The sequence below is a fragment of the Lissotriton vulgaris genome, chromosome 1_2 (genome assembly GCF_964263255.1).
Source record: "Lissotriton vulgaris chromosome 1_2, aLisVul1.2, whole genome shotgun sequence".
Classification (NCBI taxonomy): Eukaryota; Metazoa; Chordata; class Amphibia; order Caudata; family Salamandridae; genus Lissotriton; species Lissotriton vulgaris.
The window spans coordinates 176,689,811-176,713,730 of NC_141686.1; positions in this window are offsets into that span (position 1 = coordinate 176,689,811).

The window sequence follows — 23,920 nt, forward strand, 5'->3', positions numbered from 1 at the left end:
TTGTTTGATTACGTAAATAGATTGCCTTATGCTTTCTATCAGGGTTCCTGACACTACACTGGCCGGTTCTCCACTGCGATCTCTGTTGCAGTCTTCACAGCTTTTTTGCAAAATAATGAATATCTACGCTCATTCCCGGCCACCAGTACTCTGATTGTAATTCTTTCAGAGAGTCCCTGATTGTTTGGTGTCTCAGACCCAACCCCATATGTGCTTCCTGTGTGAGGAAACCTCTCCGGTTCGTGTTTGGAATTACCCTATCCCCCACTCCAGGGATTTGAGCAAAAGGAACGGAGTTTGCATCAATTACGTATGCATAATTGAGTGGATAGTTCACGGGTAGTGCTGCACAGTCGCCTTTTACAGACGTTTTTACTGCCAGCATGGTTTCCCCGTCTATGTATTTTTCTGAACGCTTTTTTGTGGCTACGGAAGCCGGTTTAGTTGCTTCCGCCATGGCTGTAATAGCCAATGAATTCCCTGCAACGTGAACGCCATCACGTTGATGACTCGGAGTGTGTATCACGTGAGTCTTTTGTAGTTCCTTCTGTAAGAGAACTACTTGTTTCCAAAGCATTTTATGCTTGATTGTGGCACCTGTGTCATCTTTGTAATCATTTTGAATCAAGCTCTGCAATTTATTATTGTAAGAGTTGACGCAAAAATGCGAATCGCACACGATTAGTGTCAGGAATTCACGTTCTGCATTTTCAAGCGCCATCTTTAAAGATCTGATTTCAGCTCGCTGAGCCGAACAGTTTCTAACTGATTCAGTTTTCGTTATTTTCAGTCTGAATTTACCGCACAGCCAGCGACCTTTAATAATCGCACAGGCTGCATCGTAGGATTTTTTCTCTACATTGAAATGCTGTTCAAATCTATCTGTATAGATTATACAGGAGTATTGTTGGAGATGCAGAAGTTCGATTGGCAGAGGATATTCTTCTTCATAAGTCAAATCATTCAGTTTTTCCAGTTGTGGGCCGAAATAGTATTTCACATCTTCTGCTCCAAGAGAATTTACACACTATGGGCAGGTTTACTGGGCTGAATAGCGCCTCGAAGGTGGATTCCGCTGGGAGGATATTGATCCTTCTGCCATGTGCTAGTTCTCGTTCATTCGCTAATGCAGTTTCTACTGCTTTCACAGTTTTTTCTGTGGGACTGAATGTTTTTTCTGCTTGTGTGTACAAGTGTGATTTGTAAGCTATTGGTACCTTTTCTCCCTCATTAGAGGTCAGGTACATGAATCCGCATCTTCCTGGGATGACTCGGATTACAAGATTGCGTGTGTTATCACGTGTATCTAATTTTGTTTTTGCTAACATGTCTGTTTGCAGTGATCTCAAAATTTCGGTGTGTTTTTGAGTCCAAGTGATCGGTTTAAAATCAGGTTTAATTAGTTCATAGAGAGGTTTAACCCTCTCTGCATAATTTAGAATGTAAGTTCTTCTGAAATTCAGAAAACCTAGAAGCGATTGTAAGTGCTTCAGCGTTTTTGGTGCTTGGAGCACAGCGCACTTCTCTAAGAAGTTGTACGCTAGGCTTTTTCCTTCACTTGATAATTCGTATCCTAAAAATAATACTGTCAGATGGGCAATTCGAGACTTTTTAAAGTTGAATTTGTAACCCTCTGCTGCGAACCCAAGTATTATGGTGTTCACTTTTTTCAAGTGAGTCTCCAAGTCGTCGTCTGTGAGATAGATATCATCTACATAAGATAATGCCTCATCATCATACATTTGTAGTAACTCTGTTACTCTGGCTGAGAATAGTCCTGGGCTGTTCTTGAATCCCTGTGGGAGCCTACAAAAATTTTGCTGTGACCCCATTACTGAGAAAGCGGTCAAGTATCTGCTTTCTGGTGCAATATTTTGACAAAAGAATCCATTTGATATGTCTAATGTCGTTTTATATTTTTTCCTAACTATGTTATTCATTAGTGCAGCACTATGCGAATTCTGTACTGCAAATGTTTTGCAACATGCGTTAAGGTGTCTGTAATCCAAAACTAAACGATATGAATCGTCTGGTTTGGAGACAGGAAACAAAGGATTGTTCATTTGAGAGCTGCATGTTTCAATCACCCCCTGGTATTCAAGTTGATCTAATATCTCCCTGACTTGTTTTTTAGCTTCTTGCTTAATTGGATACTGTCTTTGTGCAGTCGGTTGACTTTTTAACTGGATTTTGTGAGGAGGAGAGTCCTCATCCCATCCTACACGATTTTTATATAATGCTGGTGCCTGGGCTACTGCCAATTTCCTTGCATATATATATTTAGTGTGAATCGGAATGTGATTCGAGAAGGCAGGCATAATCATTTCTTCGCCACGAGGACACTCCCTGACAAACTCTGGGGGCCAATACTTTTCAGCTAACAGAATGTCATAGCCTTTTGAGAGTTTATCCCAAAATAGACCCCTTATTTTCCTAGTCTTATCACCCTCTATACGCAGTGTTATTTCGTATATCTTATGGGGCTCGCTAACTCTGGTGTCAGCAGTTTCTACTTGAATGCATTCACTCGTGTCCACTGTCTCCAGATGACTCATCAGGATCTTGCGAGCTATGGTGATTTCTGCTGCACTGTCTAGCATTGTCTGTGCCCACTCCCCGTTTTTCAACTGTGTCCTCAGTATTCTCGACATGTTCGATTACTCTAATACTGGCTACCTTCTTTTTTGGAAATTGGGATTTTTTACTTTGAGCAGGTTCCTTGTCTTTGGACTTGGTGTGCTCTCCTGGGTCTGACTGTCCTCTTCTTTCCGATTTCTGCGAAAAAGATCGAGAGGGACGTGTATCAATACTTTGATATCTATCAGGCTTTTTAAAATTATCCCTATTTCTAAGGTTATATCTTTTCTCAGAGGGCTCCCTCTGGGGAGACTGGTGTTCTCGAGTCGGAGTTCTTTCCCTCCGTCGAGGAGACCTTCCTCTGGATTGGAAAACTTTTTCTTTGGGAGTGGATTGTTTATTTCCATCCCAGCTCTTTTTAGGAGTATTTGAATTATTTTTAATAAATAATTTTTCTACGATTTTCGAGCAGTTGGGGCTTTACTGGTTTTCCACCCAAGCTGTCTCTACCTAGTTCTTCATAGCATTTTTCTATAATTCTGGCAAGCTCAATTGGTTGATCTGTTATATCTGTTTCCTTCAACTTCTGGCGGATCGCCACAGATGCTGCTTCTCCTTTTATATTGGCTAGTAATATAGCCGAGACCTGTTTGAAGTCTTTCAGTAATTTCATACCAAGAGTTAAAGCAGGTTCTGGACCGTATTCATTCTGAATCTGTTTTAGCACTTCTGGTATTACCGCCATTGACAGAACACCATGTGTTTTTGTGTAAATGGAAGCAAAGACTGTACCCCAAGTGTCACAGTCCTCCACGTGTGGTGCGACCCCCATTGGAAGGCAGATGGTCAGTATTCTGTGTTTCTCAATAGGGGTAGTATTCGGAAATACTGCCTCTATTTGAGTAATTTTCTGCGCTAACCAGAAAGGAATTTGTTCCCGTTTTATGGGTGTTTTACCAAGACATGATTGTATGTTCTGTGGTGTAATTTTATTGGTGTTCCCCTGATGAGGGGTCAGCTGTGGTACATTAACAGCTGTTTGGACTGTAGCAGTCCACATTACATATTGGACTAATTGCCTATGTATTTTGATTAATGTTTGTAGCTGTGCTAAAAGTTCTTCTCTAGACATTTTTGCAATGTCCGGGTGTGGTGTGTAGCTGGCTAGAACCGGCCACGTTGCTCCTGGTCTACCTAGGGGACTGAGCCCGGTAATATGATCATTATGTTTTAGGGCACCTTTAAACCAGAGCAGATGCTCTTGGAATTTTAATGGGATTTCAATCTCCTCGAAAGGAGCGTACTCTTCCGGTGGATCCCCTATTTTGTAATAGTGGAACTCGTGTGTTGCAGCGTTTGTCGCTGGAAATTTTATCCATGAATAGAATACCTCTGTCTGCCGATATTCATGTGCCTCTATCACGAAGACGACAGGGCCACCTTGTGTGGTAAGTCCATTTTCTATAAGTTTTGACGTTATAGATTTTCTTATGTTAACCGGGATGATTATCGCACCAGGTTCATTAACACCATCGGGACCCTGCTCAGTCGCATTTACTGCGGGTGCAGCGGTTCCGTTTTCTAAGTCTGACATTTTATGAAATGCAGGTTTTTTGCAGAGCAGGTCTCCAAGGAGACAAAGATTAGGTGCACAATATTTTGGAACACTGTATCCTTCAACGTTGAATAAACCAGAGCTTTACATAGGAATCTCTTCCTACTAAGTTCGGGCGGATTTTAACCTTTCACCCACTCCAGACGTCTATTGGAGTATTTACGGTAGAAAGGGGTCTGTGTGAAAAATGCACGACTGAGTTACTCTAATGTCTTGCGTTAGTTTTATCACCTTACCAAACGTTGGGCGCCATGTAGTGTAGTTCCTATTTTCCCTATAGGCCCTGCACATTGGAATAACATAAACAATAGTATAGACGTAGAAGTGCGGTCTTCCAGGTCTCTACTGACTATGCTAAACTTAATTGGGTTTGTTACCAACTAGCTCAGAGGTCACTGGAAACTTTCATGACTGAGTAGGAAGTGATCAGCTTCCCTGGTACAGACAAGAAGGGATTCAGTTTTCCAACAACCGCATAAACATGACAACTTTGCTCCTTAGAATAAGAGTCAATCTCTAGAGTCGTGTGAAACAATAGACAGTTATTTTACTCAGTCAGTGGTGCAGATTACTTTCACCAAAATGCAGAGAAATAGAGATACGGCCGTTTTCAATAAAAAGGTATTATTTATTGAACAGTCTTTCTTCTCATGCAAGAGAAATGAATTGCCACAATTGCAGGACTAGTTATTATAAAAAGTGCGTACAGTAAAATGAGGATTGCGAAATAATACTGTAAAAGCATTGATATGCTTAGCCATACAATGGTTAAAATGAATAAAATATATATATTCATATATACATTTGACTAACGAACTCAACTGGTGCTTCTAACTACGCCTACCCCAATGTACCTGACCTAAGCCTAATACTTGGGAGGGAGTAAGTAAGTAGCAGTTTTAGTTAAGTTGGTTTTGCCAAGGTTTGCTTCAAGAATTCTCTCTAAGGGTTTAGTCAACACCATACCTCTGGAATAGAATGTTGGAGGTCTTGTATCTCCTTCCAGGACTCGATATCCCAGTCACTCGCAAGAGTAGGCTGGAAACGCCGGAGCTGGATTTTCTTGGCAGGAGAAAAGACAGCGTCTCTCTCAGCGCGTCGAGGAAGAGGAGGAGGGGCAGCGTCCGTGGGCAGCTTGTATCAGTTGGGCTCTGCAAGGGACAGCTGTTCTGCTCCTGTATTCACCACACCATCGCTATCATCGATGTCGTTGAGGCAGCGTTTGCTTAAGGCAACGTTGATAATATTTATACCTGAAAGGTGCCTTGTTTGACGTAAGTTTTTGGACATAAGACGTCAATAAAGATGTCACTAGGAAGTGATCGTCTCTCAGTGCTCATTAGAGTTCTATTACTAATCAAAACATAGCAAGCGGGGCTTTCCCAGGTTGCTGAGTTTTATCTTGTTGAAGAACTCGGAGTGTAATCTAGGAATCTTAGATAGTGGCTTCTGCTGTGTCATTTGCTCTAATGAGCTGCAGAGGAAAAGATTCTGAAATGTGGCTCTGATTGTGTTAGGCAGGAGACGAGTTTCTGAAATATCGCTCTTGATCGTTTATGCCATTATAGGGGTATAAATGGATTAAAGCCGCATAGGGGCATAAGGTCACAGTATTGATCGGGGTCCTAGATTAGAACACGACAAGACAAAATCCTTTCTTCTGTGAATACCGAAAGTAGTAAGTGCATTCCGCGAATACCAAAATAGTAGTAAGTTTAGGATTGAGTCTTAAGTTCATTCTGTGAATCGGGCCCAATCTATGCAAAGAGAAAATAAAAGTTTATTATTTATACTAAACATTCCTCTCTAACACCCACTAAATCCTTTTTTATTATTTGTTTATTTTTAAAGAGACCAGATATTAAACAATACAGAACAGCAATTAAACTACTGAATCGGCTATACAAAATTCTTAAACAAGACAGTAAAAGTAAAAAAGCACATACATACATCAACCATTAAATCGCCAAATGAGAGGGATAATACAACAAAAGTATACAACCAAAAAGGCACTTTTCAGGAGCATATGAATAGAATAAGCATACAAACATATTATCCTGCTATCCAGAACAATTTAACCAATCCATTCGGCGATAGGTGCCCACACTTGAGTTGCCAGTTGCCTGTGTCTCCCCCCTCTGCAGGAAAATGCTGAAAATTCTAGACTATGTATGGCAAGAAATCTTGCCTGCCACTGTACAAATGTCGGTGCATTCGGGGATAGCCACTGTGAGGTAATACATAACCGGACCTGCGACATAGCAATAAATATTAGGGCTAATTCGTTGTAAGTGTTTCCGCTTGATGAAATATTTCCCACATCTACACCAAACATCACCAAAGCAGATGTTATTACACACTGAATCTTAAGCGTGACATTAATAAACTGCTCAATGTCATCTAGAAAGGACCGGAGCGATAAGCAATAGTAAAACATATGAACTGAATCAGCTGCATAAAGCCCACATCGCGGGCATGTATTACCTCTTGTGGCCCCCCATTTTGCTATCTTAGCAGGCGTATAATATAAGTCTAACATTGCCATATAACTCTGAGTTTTTAAAGAACCGGACACTATAGCCTGATTGGCAAGTTCTATCACCAAACTTAAGTCAATACCTGTTATACCCAATTTCACTTCCCACTTAGCATTTTGAGCAATTAAATCATCAGGGAATGTTGATAGAACATAATGATATAAAATACCAATTCTAGATCTCTTTCTTATAAGCTCAATTATGGGCACTTCCTCCAAAATACAAGTACTTGTCCTAAGAGTTTTTTGAACAAAGCTCTGAATTTGGAGATACTTAAAAAAAATCGCGTGACGATAACTGAAATTTATCCCTTATTTCCCTATATGATATTTATTTATTTATTTATTTATTTTTTGAAATTTTTATTGCGCAAACAAATACCCTGGGGTGTCTCGGCGCATATGTGAACTAGCAGGACCACGGTGATAGAGTTCACTGATCGAACAGCCATGTCTTTACGAGCCTGCGGAAGCTCATCAGGTTGGGTGCATTTTTGATATTTAGTGGAAGAAGGTTCCAAAGTTTTGGTGCAGCCACTAAAAAGCGACGGTCTCCCCAAGTTGCCGTTCTGGTACGAGGTACAGGTAGAAGGCAAGTGTTAGCAGATCTCAACAGTCTTTTGAGGGTGTAGACCTGGAGTGCCTCAGTCAGGAATTTAGGTCCTATGCCATGCACTGATAGAACAAAGCCGTTCTCTGTAATATCGCCGAGCACAGAAATACCCTTATTTTCCCATCGGTACATAACATTATCCTGAAATATACTAGGAAATATTCGTGTGGCACTAAAAGATGTGTATACATTCACATTTGGAATGTTTAGTTTCCGCCTAATCTTCCGCCAGATGGAATATGCTGCTAACAAAACCTTAAATCGGGTCCTCTTAAAGTAACTAGGCTCCAATACTTCAAGTAATATACCTTTTGCAGCTGAGCCTAACCCTATCTCATATATAGTGGGAGAATTACATATTGGTATAGTTGCTTTATTGCCACGTAACAATAAACCCATTCCCTGCAGCATTGCAGCCCAATAATAGAAAATAATATTGGGGACCGCCCAACCCCCTCGATCCCTAGGAAGGTACATCCATTTGGCTGCCCTTCGTGAACGTCGATACCCCCATAGAAATCTATAGCAAACTCTATCCGCTTTTGCCAAGGAAGTTTGAGAAAACAAGAGAGGAATAGTCCTAAATAAATATAAGAACTTAGGTAGTATTAGCATTTTAATGACACTACACCGCCCATATAAGGAAAGGTGTAGACTATCTAATCTTTCCAGTTTTTTATTGACTTCATCTATAACAGGTATAATGTTTAGGTCCGATATGTTCTCTACTGCAGAAGTTATACGCACCCCTAAATATATGGCTTCCGTGACCACTGGAGCGTCAGAAATAGCCATGCTTGGTGTCTGGATCACCTGTGTCTTTGAGACATTGAGCTTGTAGCCCGACACTCCCCCAAACTGCTCCGCCAGTTGCTTAAGTTCCCTGAAAGCTGAAGACACTTCCGACGTTATAACTACTATGTCATCTGCATATGCTAATAAACTATATGACATATTATTAACATTTATCGGTTTAATACGCAGATTGACCATAATCTTAGAAAGAAAGGGATCTATATATAAAGCAAATAATAAGGGGGAGCATGAGCACCCCTGTTGCGTACCTCTAGAAATAGGAAAAGAACGGGTCTGCTGACTGGAGATGCGAAGTTGGGCCCTAGGAGAACTATACATTGCATCCATTGCCCATATAAATTCTTTGGGAAAACCTTTCCATCTCAGGCCGGCCCACAGAAACCCCCAGGAGACCCTGTTGAACGCCTTTTCGGCGTCCAACAGGTTCAACCCAAGAGGAGATCTAGTAACCTGAGCCCAATCAAGTAATGCAATGCAACGTTTGACATGATCTGCAGTATCGCGGCCAGGTATGAATCCATGCTGAAATATTGACACCAGAGGGATAATCACCTGTACAAGTCTACTGGCCATTATTTTTGAATACATTTTAGAATCGCTATTAATTAAAGAAATAGGTCGGAATGACGATGGTAACAGCTCAGGTTTGCCTTTTTTTTTAAACAAAACTATAATTGTGTTTTGCCATGATTCTGGTATCGTACCCCTCTGGGCTGCTCTTAAAACCTCCAAAAAAAACTGACCAATTTCAGGTAAAAACAATTTATAAAACTCAAGAGGTACAGCATCTGGTCCACAGGCCTTACCGTTAGCCAATGACTTTAACGCCATCTCAACCTCCTCCAATTGGATGGGTAGGGCCAAAGATTCTGCCTGTTCAGGGGTGATAACGACAGTCCGTAGGTCTGACAAATAGGCTTCGGCAGCTCTCTCAATATTAAGGCTAGTGATATCCTCGCTATATAAAGAGGAATAAATCGTAGGAAAACCTCATTAACCTTTTCCTGTGATTCATGTATTACTCCATATTCATCTTGTATTTTCACTACCTGACTCTGAATGTTCCTCTGGCGAAGCCTCTTAGCCAGGACCCTACCGAATTCTCCCCAAATTCAAACATTTCTGTACGATACTGTAAAAAAATTAACGCAAGATCCTCCCCCAATGGCTCCAACAGAGCAGCCCTAAGAATTGCTATCTTTTGTAAACAAGGAGCTGTATCATTCCCGTTCCTAACATTCCCGGCCAATTCTGTTTCCGCATCTCTGAGCTCATTGACTCCCTTACGCATCCGTTCTTGCTCTCCTTTCCATCTAAATGAAGACCAACTTTTGGTCTCCCCACGTAATGCAGCCTTCAAGGTGTCCCAAACCACTTGATCTGTAGCAGATCCTCTATTAATACTCAAGAATTGAACTAACCATTTTCTAATATGTGCACGATACCCCTCATCAAATAGAAGCTTCCTATTAAAAGTCCAATCTCTTGGTGGTTTTCGAGCATAAGACCAGGGGCACTGAGCGATCAAAGGGTTATGATCTGAAAGAAAACGTGGTAAACAAGAGACATTGCTACCCACTGCTAATTGTTTAGATAAAAAAACAAAATCTAACCTAAAATGTTTCTTATGCGGCATAGAATAAAACATATATCCATCTTCATTTCTCTTATGAAGATACCATAGATCTATAAGGCCATGCTCTTGAAGAAGAGACTGAAGAGCCCTAAAGACTTTAGGTTTTCTCCCAGCATAAGTATTAGTATTAGAAAAATTCATATGACTTGGCATATTTATATTCATATCACCACACAAGAATAATGGATTAGGCCATGCTGCCAACTCAACATCTAGAAACTGAAACACTTCGGGGTCATCTAGATTCGATCCATATACATTATAAATCGTTAACCACTTCCCCCCAATGCACAATTCCGCTATGGCCCACCTACCCATTTTATCAGCTAATGACCTTTTACATTTAGACAGACCACACCTTACATATAAGCATACATTTTATTCTAGGGATCAAAATTCTGATTCATACAGTATACTTGTTGTATCATACACAGGATCAATCGTTTCAGTGGGAAAGATTGTTAAAAAATGGCATTTATTCACATGTTGCGTAGGTGATAAGTTATTACATCTTCTACTATTTGTTACTCTGTGGGCACCTGGCTCATTGACATACTCTGTTGGGAAAATAAAACTTTATAATTCATGAGCACAATACTCACTTTTTTAATAATACATTTCTTGTTTTAGTTCAACTATATTGGCCTTAAGTTGTGGTACCGGAACTTTGCTGGGGCACCAACCGTTCAATTGTACTGTAACATAAAGAGTATTATTTTTAGTTGTCACTTTTATGTTATCTCCAGGTAAGTCGCAGTATGCTCTAAACCCGTGATTATTATCACATACTTTTTATCTCTAGGGCCGGACTTTATATATATCTATATATATCTTCTGCTCCTAGTGTCTTATGATTGTTTTCATATGTAGTTGATGTTAACTCTAGTCAACCGTAGGAACAAAAATTATTTTACTAAATGTTACTCCTTATTTACTAAGTACATGTAATAGATAAATTTATCAAAATTCGAACCTAAATTAAATGAACCTCGAGACTGTAGGTTATTAATTGTCTCTATTCAGCTGCATTCCCCTTCTATATTCTTTTCATTTCCTCACGAATGATTCTTGAACTTAGTAAATAAGGAGTAGCATTTAGTAAAATAATTTTTCTCCCCAGCCCCTGTCCTGTGGTCAGACCATTACCTAGTGAATTTTCAGGTCTTTCACTCTGATAAGCTATCTTTCAGTATGCACATCCGCCTCCCCCAGACCTCGCGAGCCTATCATCGCGTATCCCCTGACATGCTTGCACAAGCACTATTATCTCATCCTTGCAAGCTGTCAGGTAATCTTGAGGCCGATCTCGACCTCCTGCAGACTTGGTTTGTGGACAGACTGGACGAATTAGCCCCGGCGGTGACCATCCGTAAGCCCACCTGCTGCGCGTCTGCCCAGTGGTTCACGGCTGCGCTGGTTGAGAAGCGGCGGCAGTGCAAGAGAGCCTTGAGGCCGTGTTCAAATGGTTCCAGCTAAACAGCCTCAAGTGCAACTCGGACAAATCAGAGGTGCTCTTTTTTGGCTGCCTCTCGCACCCTCTCGCACCCTAGGTAGAAGGCTTGGTGGCCTGCGGCCATGTCTCCTCCTTCCGCTGCTCCTGCCACAGCCAAGAATCTAGGAGTAATGATTGACAACTGCCTCACTTTGAAGCCCCAGATTCTTGGCCTAGTTCGTAAATGCTTTGGCATTCTTAAGATGCTCAGGAAATTTCTTCCATTGCTCCCCCCTGGCCCTAGAAAAATCACTGTGCAGGCACTAATAGGTTCACGCCTGGACTATGCTAACGCGTTATTTCTCGGACTTCCGGAGTATCTCCTATCACGTCTTCAAATAGTCCAAAATTCGGCTGCGTGCGCCATTTTTGGCCTTCACCGTAGAGCCAGTGCTAAAGATCTTCTGAAAACTTTCAACTGGCTTTCTATACAGAAAAGTATCATTTTCAAGCCGCTTACGCTGGCCTTTAAAGCTCTCCACGGAACTGGTGCAAAGTATATCAGTAAGCGGCTGGTCTTCTACCAGCCATCTAGATCACTTAGGTCAGCTTCCCTGGCCTTGGCCGCAGTTCCTGGTATTCGGCGAGTCCGTATCGGAAGCCGTTCTTTTAGACGCCTGGCGCCACAATTGTGGAATTCCTTGCCAGTCACTCTGAGAAAGACTGTCACCCTGCTAGCTTTTAGGAAAGACCAAAACGCCGCGTCAACAGTTTTTTGTGCTTTTTCTTGAAATAACCTTTTTTTAACAAAAAGAAATGTAACATCATGTTTTTAATAAAGTATATGTGATTAATTGTTTTTATGGAATACTATTGAATGTAAAAAAAGTTTTTTGCGATAATAAACCTTTTATATAAATTGTAAAACCTCTCTTTACCTGATTTTCATTCTTTGTTTACTATTGATGCAGTTTTGAAACTATTTACAAATACGAATATTGAAGTAAGGAAAGGAAATTATCTATATTGAAGATACTGTTTGTAAATTTGTTACTTTGTGGTGTGGGACCCTAACTCGATTATACTCATAGGCTATCGTAAAATACGACTTGACAGAAAGACTACGAGGCTAGTTTTTTCTGTCATTTATAACTGGAAAAAGGGAACTCTTGTATTTTTGTTGTTGGCAAACCCATTCCCTTTTTCTTTACAAAGGGTGACTCCTTTTATATTTTTACTGGGGTGAATGTATGACATTGTTCTGCATTCTGTCCATCAACTGTTGTTTTTACATTTGTTACCCCGAGTGGGACGGGTAGGCTCAGATGTGAGTCCCCTGCTCTCCATGCCTTTGGCATCAAGCCATCCAGGCTGATGAGGGCTGAAAGCCCGAAACCGGTCCTTGGATGCTTGTTTCCAGTCCAGGGAGGACCTGGCATGGCAGTTCGGGCTGGACTGTTCCCATGGGGCATAGGGTCAAGACGGATTTGCATAAGGCTGGGTTCAAACTGGAATGGCATGGTAAGCAAAAAAACGATGGATTTAGGCCAAGATCTCTGTACTGGGGTAAATGGTTGACATTGTTCTGCATTCTGTCGTCTGTGAGGGAGAGAATCAACTGTTGTTTTTGCATAGGTCTACCAAGTAGGCACCCTCTCCTTTTCTCGCTAAGATAGGGAGCATTCCATTTATCCTGGAGGACCCTAAGTGCCATAGGCTCCAAAACCCATACCTCCTGCCCTGGCTGAAAACTCACTCAGTGCAGTCTTTTGGTCAAACTTTTGTTTCTTGAGGTCCTGGCTTGCCTCAAGGCTTTTAGCTGCTTCATCCATGTATTCAACCAACCTGGTATGGAGGCAAGCACATAATCCAGAAGGTCCAGTTTATGCTCTTTGAGAGGTTTATCACATTTTTCCCTCTCTAGACTCAGTGCTCCCCTAACAGGGTGGTTAAACAGAAGCTCAAAGGGACTAAAGCCCACTCGGGGACACCTTTCTATTAGCAAAAGCAGGCATTATAAGACAACATCCCATCTCTTTCTGACCTCTTCAGGGATCTCTATGGCCCTGCCTTTCATGGTCTTACTAAATCATTCAACAAGTCTATTTGCCTGTGGATGATATGGGGTAGTGAACATACATTCACACGACATTCTTTCCACACTGCTTTCAGTTAGGCAGACATGAAGTAACTATATCTGTCTAAAACCACTTCCTTTGAGAAGGCCACTCTACTGAATCTAATTATTAGGGCCCTGGTAGCTACAGAAGCAGTGACATTTCTGAGGGGAATTACTTCAGACACCTGGTAACATGTTCCACTACCGCCAGTATGACTCTATTTCCTGATGCTGTTTGAGGATCAAGGGTATCATCAATGTCAGTCCTTTCACAGGGAACCCTAGCCATTGGTATTGGGTTTAAGTGGGCCTTTGATTAGCTACCTGTCCTGGCACTGGCTTCACATCATAACACAGGAGTTGCAAAACTCCTTCTTTTTCTGGGACATGCCTGGCAAGAAGACGTGGGTGACTAACCTACTTCAACTTTTAGTCTGGCCTAGATACCCAGCTTGAGGGATGTCATGTGCTGAGGTGAGCATGAACGCTCTTTATTGCTGAGGCACTACAACTATCCTAGTGGAACCAATCTTTGGGTCTCTGGCCTTAGAATACAGGAGTCCCTCCTCCAAATAGGTCCCATGGGAGCCATTTTCCAGGTCAGTAGCTTGCTGTCTCAAGCTCTCAAGAGTGGGCTTTGTCTTTTTATCCCTGTTCGCTCTGGGGGTCTCTAGTTGGCTAGGGTTATCACCTTTGTCCAAATAGGAACCCTTACTTCTAAGTCAGGATAAGGGTATTACACTCCTTAATAACCCCTGCTCACCCCCTTGGTAGCTTGGCACGAGCAGACAGGCTTATCTCAGAGGAAGTGTGTTAAGCATTTGTGAATATACACAGTAATACAGTGATAACACTACAGATGGACACAACACAGGTTTTATAAAAATAAGAATTCTTTATATAGACTCAAACACAAGACCACAAACGACAAAAATCCACAATACTACACTTAAGATTGCTTAAATGTCTCTTAGTTCAAGTTGATGATAAATGCGACAAAGTTATCAACAAAGTACCTGGATGCGTAACACAAAGTAAACAAAAGGCTTGCAAAAGGGGAGATGTGTCGGTTCCGTGATCCGGGGGAACAGTTGCATCCTTCCTCAATGCTTGCGCAGAGTATGGGGACTCGTCGTGAACCTTACCAGTGGAGGTGATGCATAGATTCTCTGCTTACGGGCCTGTAACGATGCGCAAGATGGGGCCTTGATGCAATGCGATGATCCGGTTGCAATGCGAGAAGATGGCGCCCTTGATGCAGTGATGCGATGACGAAGCGATGATGCCCTGGCAGCCTTGCGACAACTCTGTTATTTTGAGCCGTGACAGGCCCTGCGACACGCTTCTCCGGTGATGCAATGACGGCTCTCTCGATGCGTTGCGCTTATCCGGTGATGCGACAACAGACAGCTTCGATAGACACACGCTTCCAGGGAGATGCGAGGAAGGCTCGCTTCTCCGGCGTTGCGAAGATTTCAGCTGCAGTGGCAACACGCTTCTTCTCAATGCGTCGCGCTTCCAGCTCCCACCGGCACGCAAGTGACTGGAGTCAGAAATCCCAGCAAGGAAATTCAGGACGGAGCTGGAGGTGAAGTCTTTTGACCCTGAAACTTCAGCAGGAGGCAAGCACAGTTCAAGCCCTTGGAGAATATTCTGTAGATGAATGAAAGTCCTTAAAAGTTCCTTCTCCATTCCCTTGGCAATGAAGCAACCACTGCAGGCCAACCCAGCAAACAGCACACTGGCATATGGGCAGTCTAAACTCCTGCAGTTACCTTGGTTCTTCCCCTTGGCTGAAAGGTTTCTTGTTCCAGAAGTGATCTAAAGTCTGTGGGACTGGGTCCCAATATGTATACCCCAAAATCCTTTGTTCTCTGAAGGCAGAGAGGCCTCTGCCTAATTCAAACCAGTTCCTGAGCACTTTGTTTACAGGACTCTTCTCTTTCTTTCACTGTGCAGGGCAGAAACATCAGACGCCCCACAGAAGGTGGAGCCAGCACAGGGGAGGGAAGATACAGCTCTGGAGCACTCTGTTGACATGATTCCCCTTCTCCTTTCACAGTACAGGGCAGAGACATCAGACAAGCCACAGGAGGTGGAGCCAGCATTGTAGAGGGAAGGCATAGCCCTATTCAGGTCCCAGGTGCACACCTCCCTCTCATCTAGGTGCTGATCTCTCTATTCACCACTGGGCTGCCCCAGCCTGTCTCCTGGAATTTCCCCAGCCCTGTCACACACAAACCCAGACAAGGAATACACAAGTCTGCAGAGGCGGGCTCAAATGGTTAGGCAAGCAAATACCTACTTTCTAAAAGTGGTATTTGCAAACAGGATATTAAAATAAACTTTACTAAACGATGTATTTTATTATTCTGAGTTCAGAGATACTAAATTGGAATTTCTACCATGTTCCCTGAGTCAGTTAGGATTGTAGGAATGTAACAGTCTTAACTACCCATTCTGGCCTATGAGAACAGGTAACTTTCAATAGTGAAAAACAAAAATGGCTGTAATTCACTATTAGGACATGCTACACACATCAGAGCATGTCCTAGCTTATACTTACAATGCACCCTGCCCTTGGGCCTACCATTGGGATGTCTAATATGAAGCTAAGGGAAGGTTTAGGGACTGGTTAGGGGGTGCCCTTGGCCAAGTTGACATGGAAGTCACAGACTACACACAGGCCTTGCAAAGGCAGGCCTGAGACACACTTTACAAACTGCTTCTGTGAGTGGCACAACCAGTGCTGCCAGCCCACCAGCACCAAAACAGGGGGAATTATACCTATGCCTCTATTAACAATTATGAAACAACACGTAATGCTGAACAGAGGGAAAACCACTATTAATTAGTTCACCCAGACATTTAATTTATGTCATTTACTTTTTTTGGGTTATGTGTTTAACATTTAAAGACAAGGAAAGTACATTATCAACTTCACATTGAGCCAACCATGAATATTTAAAAGAAAAAAGCGAGAAAAAACAATATATACAATTCATGTGTAGAGACAAATAAATGAACATAGGCCTACTTACAGACAGAGTGCTGGAACTGTGAAAACAAATGCTTTGAGTATTGTTTGTTTCATATTTGGAAAACAAAGGCACAGTCAGCTTTAAGCAACTTCTCAGGTTTTTAATGCACAACTCTAGCTTATTTAAACCAAAAGTAATAATAGTTGTCCATCTGAAGCCTGTGGAAACCAGCAAAGGTCTATTTTTTTTTGGGACGGTAAGTATGGCAACATCTAAGGTGTATACTTGATTTGCCTAGTGCTTACTCTGTAATGTATTATTTGAGAATCAAGCCTACATCCATTTGTGTGTGACTTTTGCCATCTACAATAAGGTTGCAGCCTAAGAGTATTAGCACTTGCCCACCAATGCCTCCTGTGGCGTGAGTCTTCCTTCCATTGTTGACGGATAGCCTCCTCTGTTTTGATGTGTTTTTGCTGGATTTATGCTTTGGGCCCTGTGCCACTGCTAATCAGTGCCACAGTGCAAGTGCTCCCAATGTTAAATTGATATACTGATTGGATTCCATGATTGTCTTATTTGATTTACTGTCAGCCCCTAGTACAGTGCACCAGTTGTGCCCAGGGCTTGTAGGTCAAATTCTGCTGGTGGGCTTGCAATCAGAGAAAGGAGGGGTTTGGCCCTGTGGGAAAGAGGGTAGGTAGGGCCTGTTACAGTACCAAAAAAGGGGGCCTAGGTGTCCTAGGAACTGCAAATTAAAGGAAGGCACGATGGCCGCGGGTGAGTTGTGGTGAGCAGTCGCACCAAAACCTCTCTCCCATCCGGACGCAACAACATGAAGTAGCTGGGCGCTATAATGATAGCGCTAGACCCTCCGGATGGCTGTTGACCTTGCTCACATGAAGATCGTATTCGGAACTGGGGAGTGCATTTTACTCAATCCTGCACAGTCAACTACTGGCCGGCTTAGAGACAGAGTGGTGGCTGAATTCGGCAGGCTCACAAGAAAATTGAGAGCACTCACAGGTAGCCTGCTGAAACAAGTTAAGAACATATAAGAACAAGGAATAAAGGATTTAAGTGACTCGCTGCATACAAAAATGCCACTTAGATCTGCAAAGGCTGACAAGATGAAATCTAGAGACGGGATTGAGATCAGTAAATCAACTCCCACTGAACTGGAGACACCCGTCGCGCTGAAGACACAGATACCGGTGAAGAACCCGGGCGCTATTAAGAAAGTGACTGCGCCTCCTACAAAAAAGAAACTGGGCCAAAAAGGGAAACCATTGGGCGGAGAGGAGAGCGCTACGGCGAAAGGGCGCACCAAAGTATTTGAAAAGCCAGCGATTTTGAAAATAAAAAATAAAGGAACCCCCCTTAGGCAGCCCACCTTACCGGAGTCATTTACCCGTCCAGCCAACTCAGAGAGGGCGGATTTGGCAGCAGAATCCGATCCTGGAGTCAGTCAACGGAGCGTCCTCGAGGACGCAGCGGCAGAAGCAACAACGGGAGTTTGAGACGTGACAGACGCCGAGCCGGCTGTTGCTAAGCAATCGCTCTCTGCGAACCTCGAACAGAACGCCGACAGGAGCACAGATGAGAAGGCAGATGAGAATGCAGGGCAGAGGGTTGAGAAATGCGCCGAAAAGAAAGGAGAGAAGGAGACTCTGCAGAGGACGGTGTTTGAAGAAGGGATTACTGTGGATAAGGAAAGCGGTAAGGGGAGCCAAGGGGGCAAGAAAATGCAGATATGTTGCAGGCAATCATGCAGGTGGAAGCAGAATTATTGGCTAAATCCCCTAACCCCACATGGGGAAGTTCTGTAAGTTTGGTGGCAGAAAAGGTAGAAGGCAGACATCCCAGGGAGAAGGAAGATGTATGCTCACTGGAGGGGGAGCATTTCTTCTCAGTAAATGAGGATTCTGACTCTGTACAACAGAAGGGGGAAATAACAGATGAAGAGGAGGAAGAGGAGGCGGGGAAGGAGGAGGATGAAGATGAAGAGGATTCATGGTCAGCCTCTACCTCCTCAGGAACTGATATAGGCAAAGTCTCTACACAAAAAAGGAAACAGATAAGGCGATGCAGGCACGAAAGATCGCCCACAAGAGGAGCTGAGAGGAAACTGGATTGGGACTATTCGGCAACATCGCAGACATATCAGGAAGAGCAAGAAACAGGCCCAAGGCAAGATGATGCACTAGGAATGGTATTCAACATGTTGAAACAAATTCAAACTGAAGCGAGATCTACAAGTCGTAAAACAAGACAAGACTTTAAGAAGATTCAAACGACGCTCTGGAAAACAAACAAATTATATGAAGGCTTGGCGGGGAGAGTTGCTGAGGTGGAGGAAAGAACAGGCAAGATGGAGGATGACTTCCGCAGCTTTAGCAAATTTAAAACACAACAGGAAAAGAAGGCAGACGATTTTCTTTGGAAGATGGAGGATTTTGAAAATCGTCAAAGACGCAACAATGTTCGCATTTTGGGGGTGGCAGAAGGGCTTGAAGGGCAGGACCCTAGGGGGTTCGTGGTCAAACTACTAAAGGGTGCATTTCCTGAGTCCCAGTGGTAGTGGGAGTCAGAGATTCAGAGGGCGCATAGGTTCCCCTTTGTCCAGCGTAAGACATACGGAGCCGAAGGAGGCTCTAAAGCGCCACTCCCCAGAGCAATATTAGTGTATGTTGGAAACTTTCTGCTCCGAGAAGAAATTATTCAGAAAGCCAGACCTGACAGTAAAAGAACTGTGGAGGGTGTTACCTTCTTTTCTAGACCAGACTTTTGTCATGTGACAGTTGAGAGGAGGTGGAGGCTTAGGAAAATGATCTCGCAGTTTCAGGCCTTAGGATCAGAGGCATATTTGCTATTCCCAGCTAGGCTGAAAGTGATCACAAAGGGCAGAGTCAGGATGTTTATGTCGGAAGTGAAAGCACAGGAGTTTATTCAGGAGTTGGGAAGGGTGAAGAAATAAGAGATTGATCTCCGTTAAGATGGCTGAAGATTTTCAAATTAATACTATGGACTTTTGAAGAGAGGTTTATGCGGTAGAAAGGGGGGGACACTGGAGAAGGTGGGAGAGGGGTGCGACTAACACAACCAGGACGCGGCCACACATAGGTCATTGTTGACCTATTTGCCTGTAGGGAAAGGTAGGGAGGGAAGGGGAGGGGAGGGGAGTGGGAGACCAAAAATCAGTGGAAGTGTATAGATTGGCTATGTTTTTTAGCACACATTGATTACATATATAGTTTGTTGTCTATATTTTTGAGTAGAGAAGGGAGGAGGAAGATTGGAAAGGGGGAAAGGATGGCTAAAGAAATAGTCGGGATGCGAAGAAATGTTTTTTTCAACAATGCACAATGTCATGTAAGTTAGTCTCTATAAATGAATGTGGTTTAAATGATCCAAGGAAAAGGGCGAATGTAGCAGCTTATATTAGAACTCTACAAGTGGACTTAGTATGCTTACAGGAAACGCATATAGAGGAAAAGCAGATATATTTAATGAATCAATTGGGCTTTGATGTACTTGCAGCTAGTAGGCAAGGATCTAGGACAAGAGGAGTTGCAATCCTGGGGAGAAGAAGAGATGTGATAGTTAAAAGAAAGAAAGAAGACCAATGGGGTAGATGGGCTATGGCGGAACTTTGTTTTAAAGGTCTCAGGTTAACATTAGTAACCATATATGGATCTACTGAGGATGATCCGGAGATATGGCAATTTATAGATACAGAATTAGCACAGTGACCTGAACCAGTAATATGCTGTGGCGATTTTAATCTACATGACCGTAAAAATTCATTTATGAATACAGGAGCGGTGTACAGTGGTAGAAAGAGAAAGGTAAATAGGGCTATTGCCAACATGGTCAACCATAATTTTTTGGTAGATCCCTGGGTGATGCAACATCCACTGTTAGATAGCAGTACTTTTTTTTCGGCACCACATCAGGTGTTGGTAAGATTAGACTACTTTCTAGTCTCAAGATCTTTGGCTTCGGAGACATTGATTGAAAAGCAACCAAGGATTATTTCCGATCATAGTCCATTAATATTGACAGTGAAGGTTCCGCAATCACAGAGTAAGAGGTCAACATGGACTTTTGAGAGGAGTCTTCTTCAAGATGCCGAATATAGGAAGCACATGGAGGGGTGGATTAGGTCCTTTTGGGAGATCAATCATGGTACTGCCTCTATAGGGCAAACTTGGGATTGCTTCAAAGCTGGGGTTAGAGGAGAAACATTGTGCTATGTATTGACAAGACGCAAGAAAGAGAGGTTAAAGATTGAAGCTATCCGGCAAAAGTTGATTATAGAGGAAGGAAATTAGCTGTTGCAGTAGAATCTAAATCCAGCTTGGAACACGTATTACTAAAATTGGTAGCATTAAAGGCAGAAGCTGTAGAAAGCTTTTCTAGAAAGCTGGCAGAAAAATACTTGACTAAAAAAGAAGAGGCTTATGAGTGTAGTGAGAAAGTGGGTCATATCCTTGCGGTTAAAGTTAGACAGCAGAGGGCAGCTGCAGAGATAAAAGAGATATTGGATCCACTGGGTGTCACTGTTACAGACCCGGATAGGATAAGAGAGGTTTTCAGAGTATTCTACGAAAAATTGTACACACGGGAAGACACAGGGGGAATAGTGGAAATTAGTAATTATCTTAAAGACATAGTCCCCTCATATATCTCAAAGGAAGAAGGGGAAATGTTAGAATCTACCCTAGGCCTGGAGGAATTCATCGATGCATTAAGTAGTTTACCATCAGGAAAGGCGCCTGGACCTGATCAAATTCCGGTTGAGTGTTACAAAGTATTTCGTGATTGTTTGTTGATTTATATGTTTGAGGTTATGTTATATGTACAACAAGGGGGGCAATCACCGGATTCATGGGGAGGGGCCGATATAACTGTCATTGCTAAAAAAGGGAAGCCCTTAACTCTCCCTGGATCTTACAGGCCAATCACACTGATGAACTCAGATGTTAAGGTATACTCAAAGATGTTGGCAAAGAGGTTAGCAGGCTGTATCGAACATTTGGTGAGCCCATCACAGCATGGCTTTATACCCGGGAAGGGTACTACACAGCATATTAGGACAGCGATTACTATGATTGATGCGGCAGAGGTCACAGGCGACCCTATTTCAGCACTCTTCTTAGATGCCGAGAAGGCTTTTGATAGGGTCGCCTGGGAATATCTATGGGAAGTTATGAAGTGGTGCGGTATAGGGCCAGGACATATACTGGCCATACAAGCCCTATATAGAGACCCGGTTGCAAACATTAGGGTAAATGGAGGGCACTCAGATCTAGTTCATATACAAAGAGGGACTCGCCAGGGCTGTCCGTCTTCCCCACTGCTTTTCGCCCTATATATAGAGCCACTACTCCGCAAATTAGAGGGAAACCCTGAAACTCAGTCTATGCCATTAAATGGCTGCACTGTGAAAACTCTCGCCTACGCTGATGACGTGGCTATACTGACTCCGAATCCGGATATAGCTATGGTGGGAGTAGAAGCAGAGGCGTATGGCTTTGGGCTGGTCTCAGGATACAGCCTAAACAAAACAAAAACCCAGATAATCATGAATAGGTTTGCAACTAGTCTGGATAACAGGGTGGTCAACAGCGCAACATATTTAGGGATTGATATTTCTACAAATTTGGAGGAGATAGTCGAGCGCAATATGAAGCCACTGATAGCGAAGGTAAAAAGTGACCTGGAAAGGATAAATAATTTGCACCTTTCATTGGTTGGATGCACTAATGTGTTGAAAATGATGGTCTTGCCTAAATTTTTGTATTTATTTAGGTCAATACCTTTAATTTTTGAGAACAAATGGTTCAATATGTTGGAGAGTGTAGCTAACAGATTTATTTGGGCCCAAGGAAAAACTTGTGGGGCTTATAAATCCATTACTTTGCCAAGGGATAGAGGGGGTTGGGGTGCACCAGATTTTTGATTGTATTATTTGGCTGCTGCTCTCCAATATATGCAGGGACTAATAGGAGGAGGCGGGGGGTTATCAAAATCCATTAATATGTCAACCGAAGCTTACACAGTGGTTTTAGGCCAAAATGCAGAAAACTGCTTCCTGTACTTTACGGATTTGGGCTATCTTAGAAGACAGACATATAAGACTCTTAGGGCGGCACTTAAAATCTGGAGCTCCTTTTTGAAGAAGACAGGCATGGGAAGATTCAATAGATATACCAAAGTCTATAAAAATAAATCCTTCCCGGAAGAAATTTTTGCTGATTCAGTAATGGCGGGTTGGGAAGACAAAGGGATACATCAAATTGGGGATTTAATAAATTCAGAGGCGATTGTACAATTTGAGGATCTGGTAAATGTATATGAAATATATAGAAAGGACTTTTTTAAATACCTTCAGATTGGGAGTTTTTTAAGAAACAAACAAGGGGGGCCGGTGGGTTTTCAACCTAATGAATTGATGGAAGGGATAACTACGCGGGGAGGAACACTCCATTAGGTCAATATATGCTGCTTTGGCAAAAAATAGACCTGACGACCTGGATAAGCATAGGGATAAATGGGGGGAGAGAATAGAGGCTACTTCTGAATCTTTTAATGAATCCCTGAAACTAGGTCGATCCATGCTCTGCTCTGCCCCCTTGCAATCCCAACATTGCAAAACCTTATTTTCATTGTATCACACTCCGGCCAGGATTTCGAAATGGGGGGGTACCGAGGGTATTACTTGCCCCAGATGTAACTCCACTGAGGCATATATTGTCCACATGTTTGCTACATGTCCTCAGTTATATACATTAATGAAGGATATTGAGCATTTTTTAGACAACTCACTAAGGATAAAAATAACCCTTACAGTAAGTTTAATTATGTTGGGAGTTGACGCGGGAAACGTTCAAATGGATCCAGGCGATGCAATGTTTTTGTTTATGGTAGCTGCTGACTTTAGATTAATGTTAGCTAGAGTATGGCTAGATAAGAGTCCCCCATCCATGCAAACATGGCTATCAAATCTTATTGCTATACATAATCTAGAGAAACATATATATGCAAGAAAAGGTAGGATGGGGAGAGATCGAGGTATCAAAATATGGGGACCCTTGGAGAAGTGGAGAACAGGAATAGGCTGATAGGATTTGTCGATGATTTACTGATTTTTTTTCAAAATGTTATAATATGATACATTGATGCAATGGCTTCCTTCTCTTGAGCTTATTTTGTTTTGATTTAAGATTCCCTTTTATACTGTGAGATGAACAAATGTAAGAGGAAAATTTGTATTCTTTTAAAATGTGTGCTTTTATTTTGAAGTATAAAATAAAAATATATTTAAAAAAAAAAAAGTACCAAAAAAGGGGGAATTTTACCTATGCCTCCATTAACAATTATGAAACAACACTTAATGCTGAACAGAGGGAAAACCACTATTAATTAGTTCACCCAGACATTTAATTTATGTAATTTACTTTTTTTGGGTTATGTGTTTAACATTTAAAGACAAGGAAAGTACATTATCAACTTCACATTGAGCCAACCATGAATATTTAAAAGAAAAAAGCGAGAAAAAACAATATATACAATTCATGTGTAGAGACAAA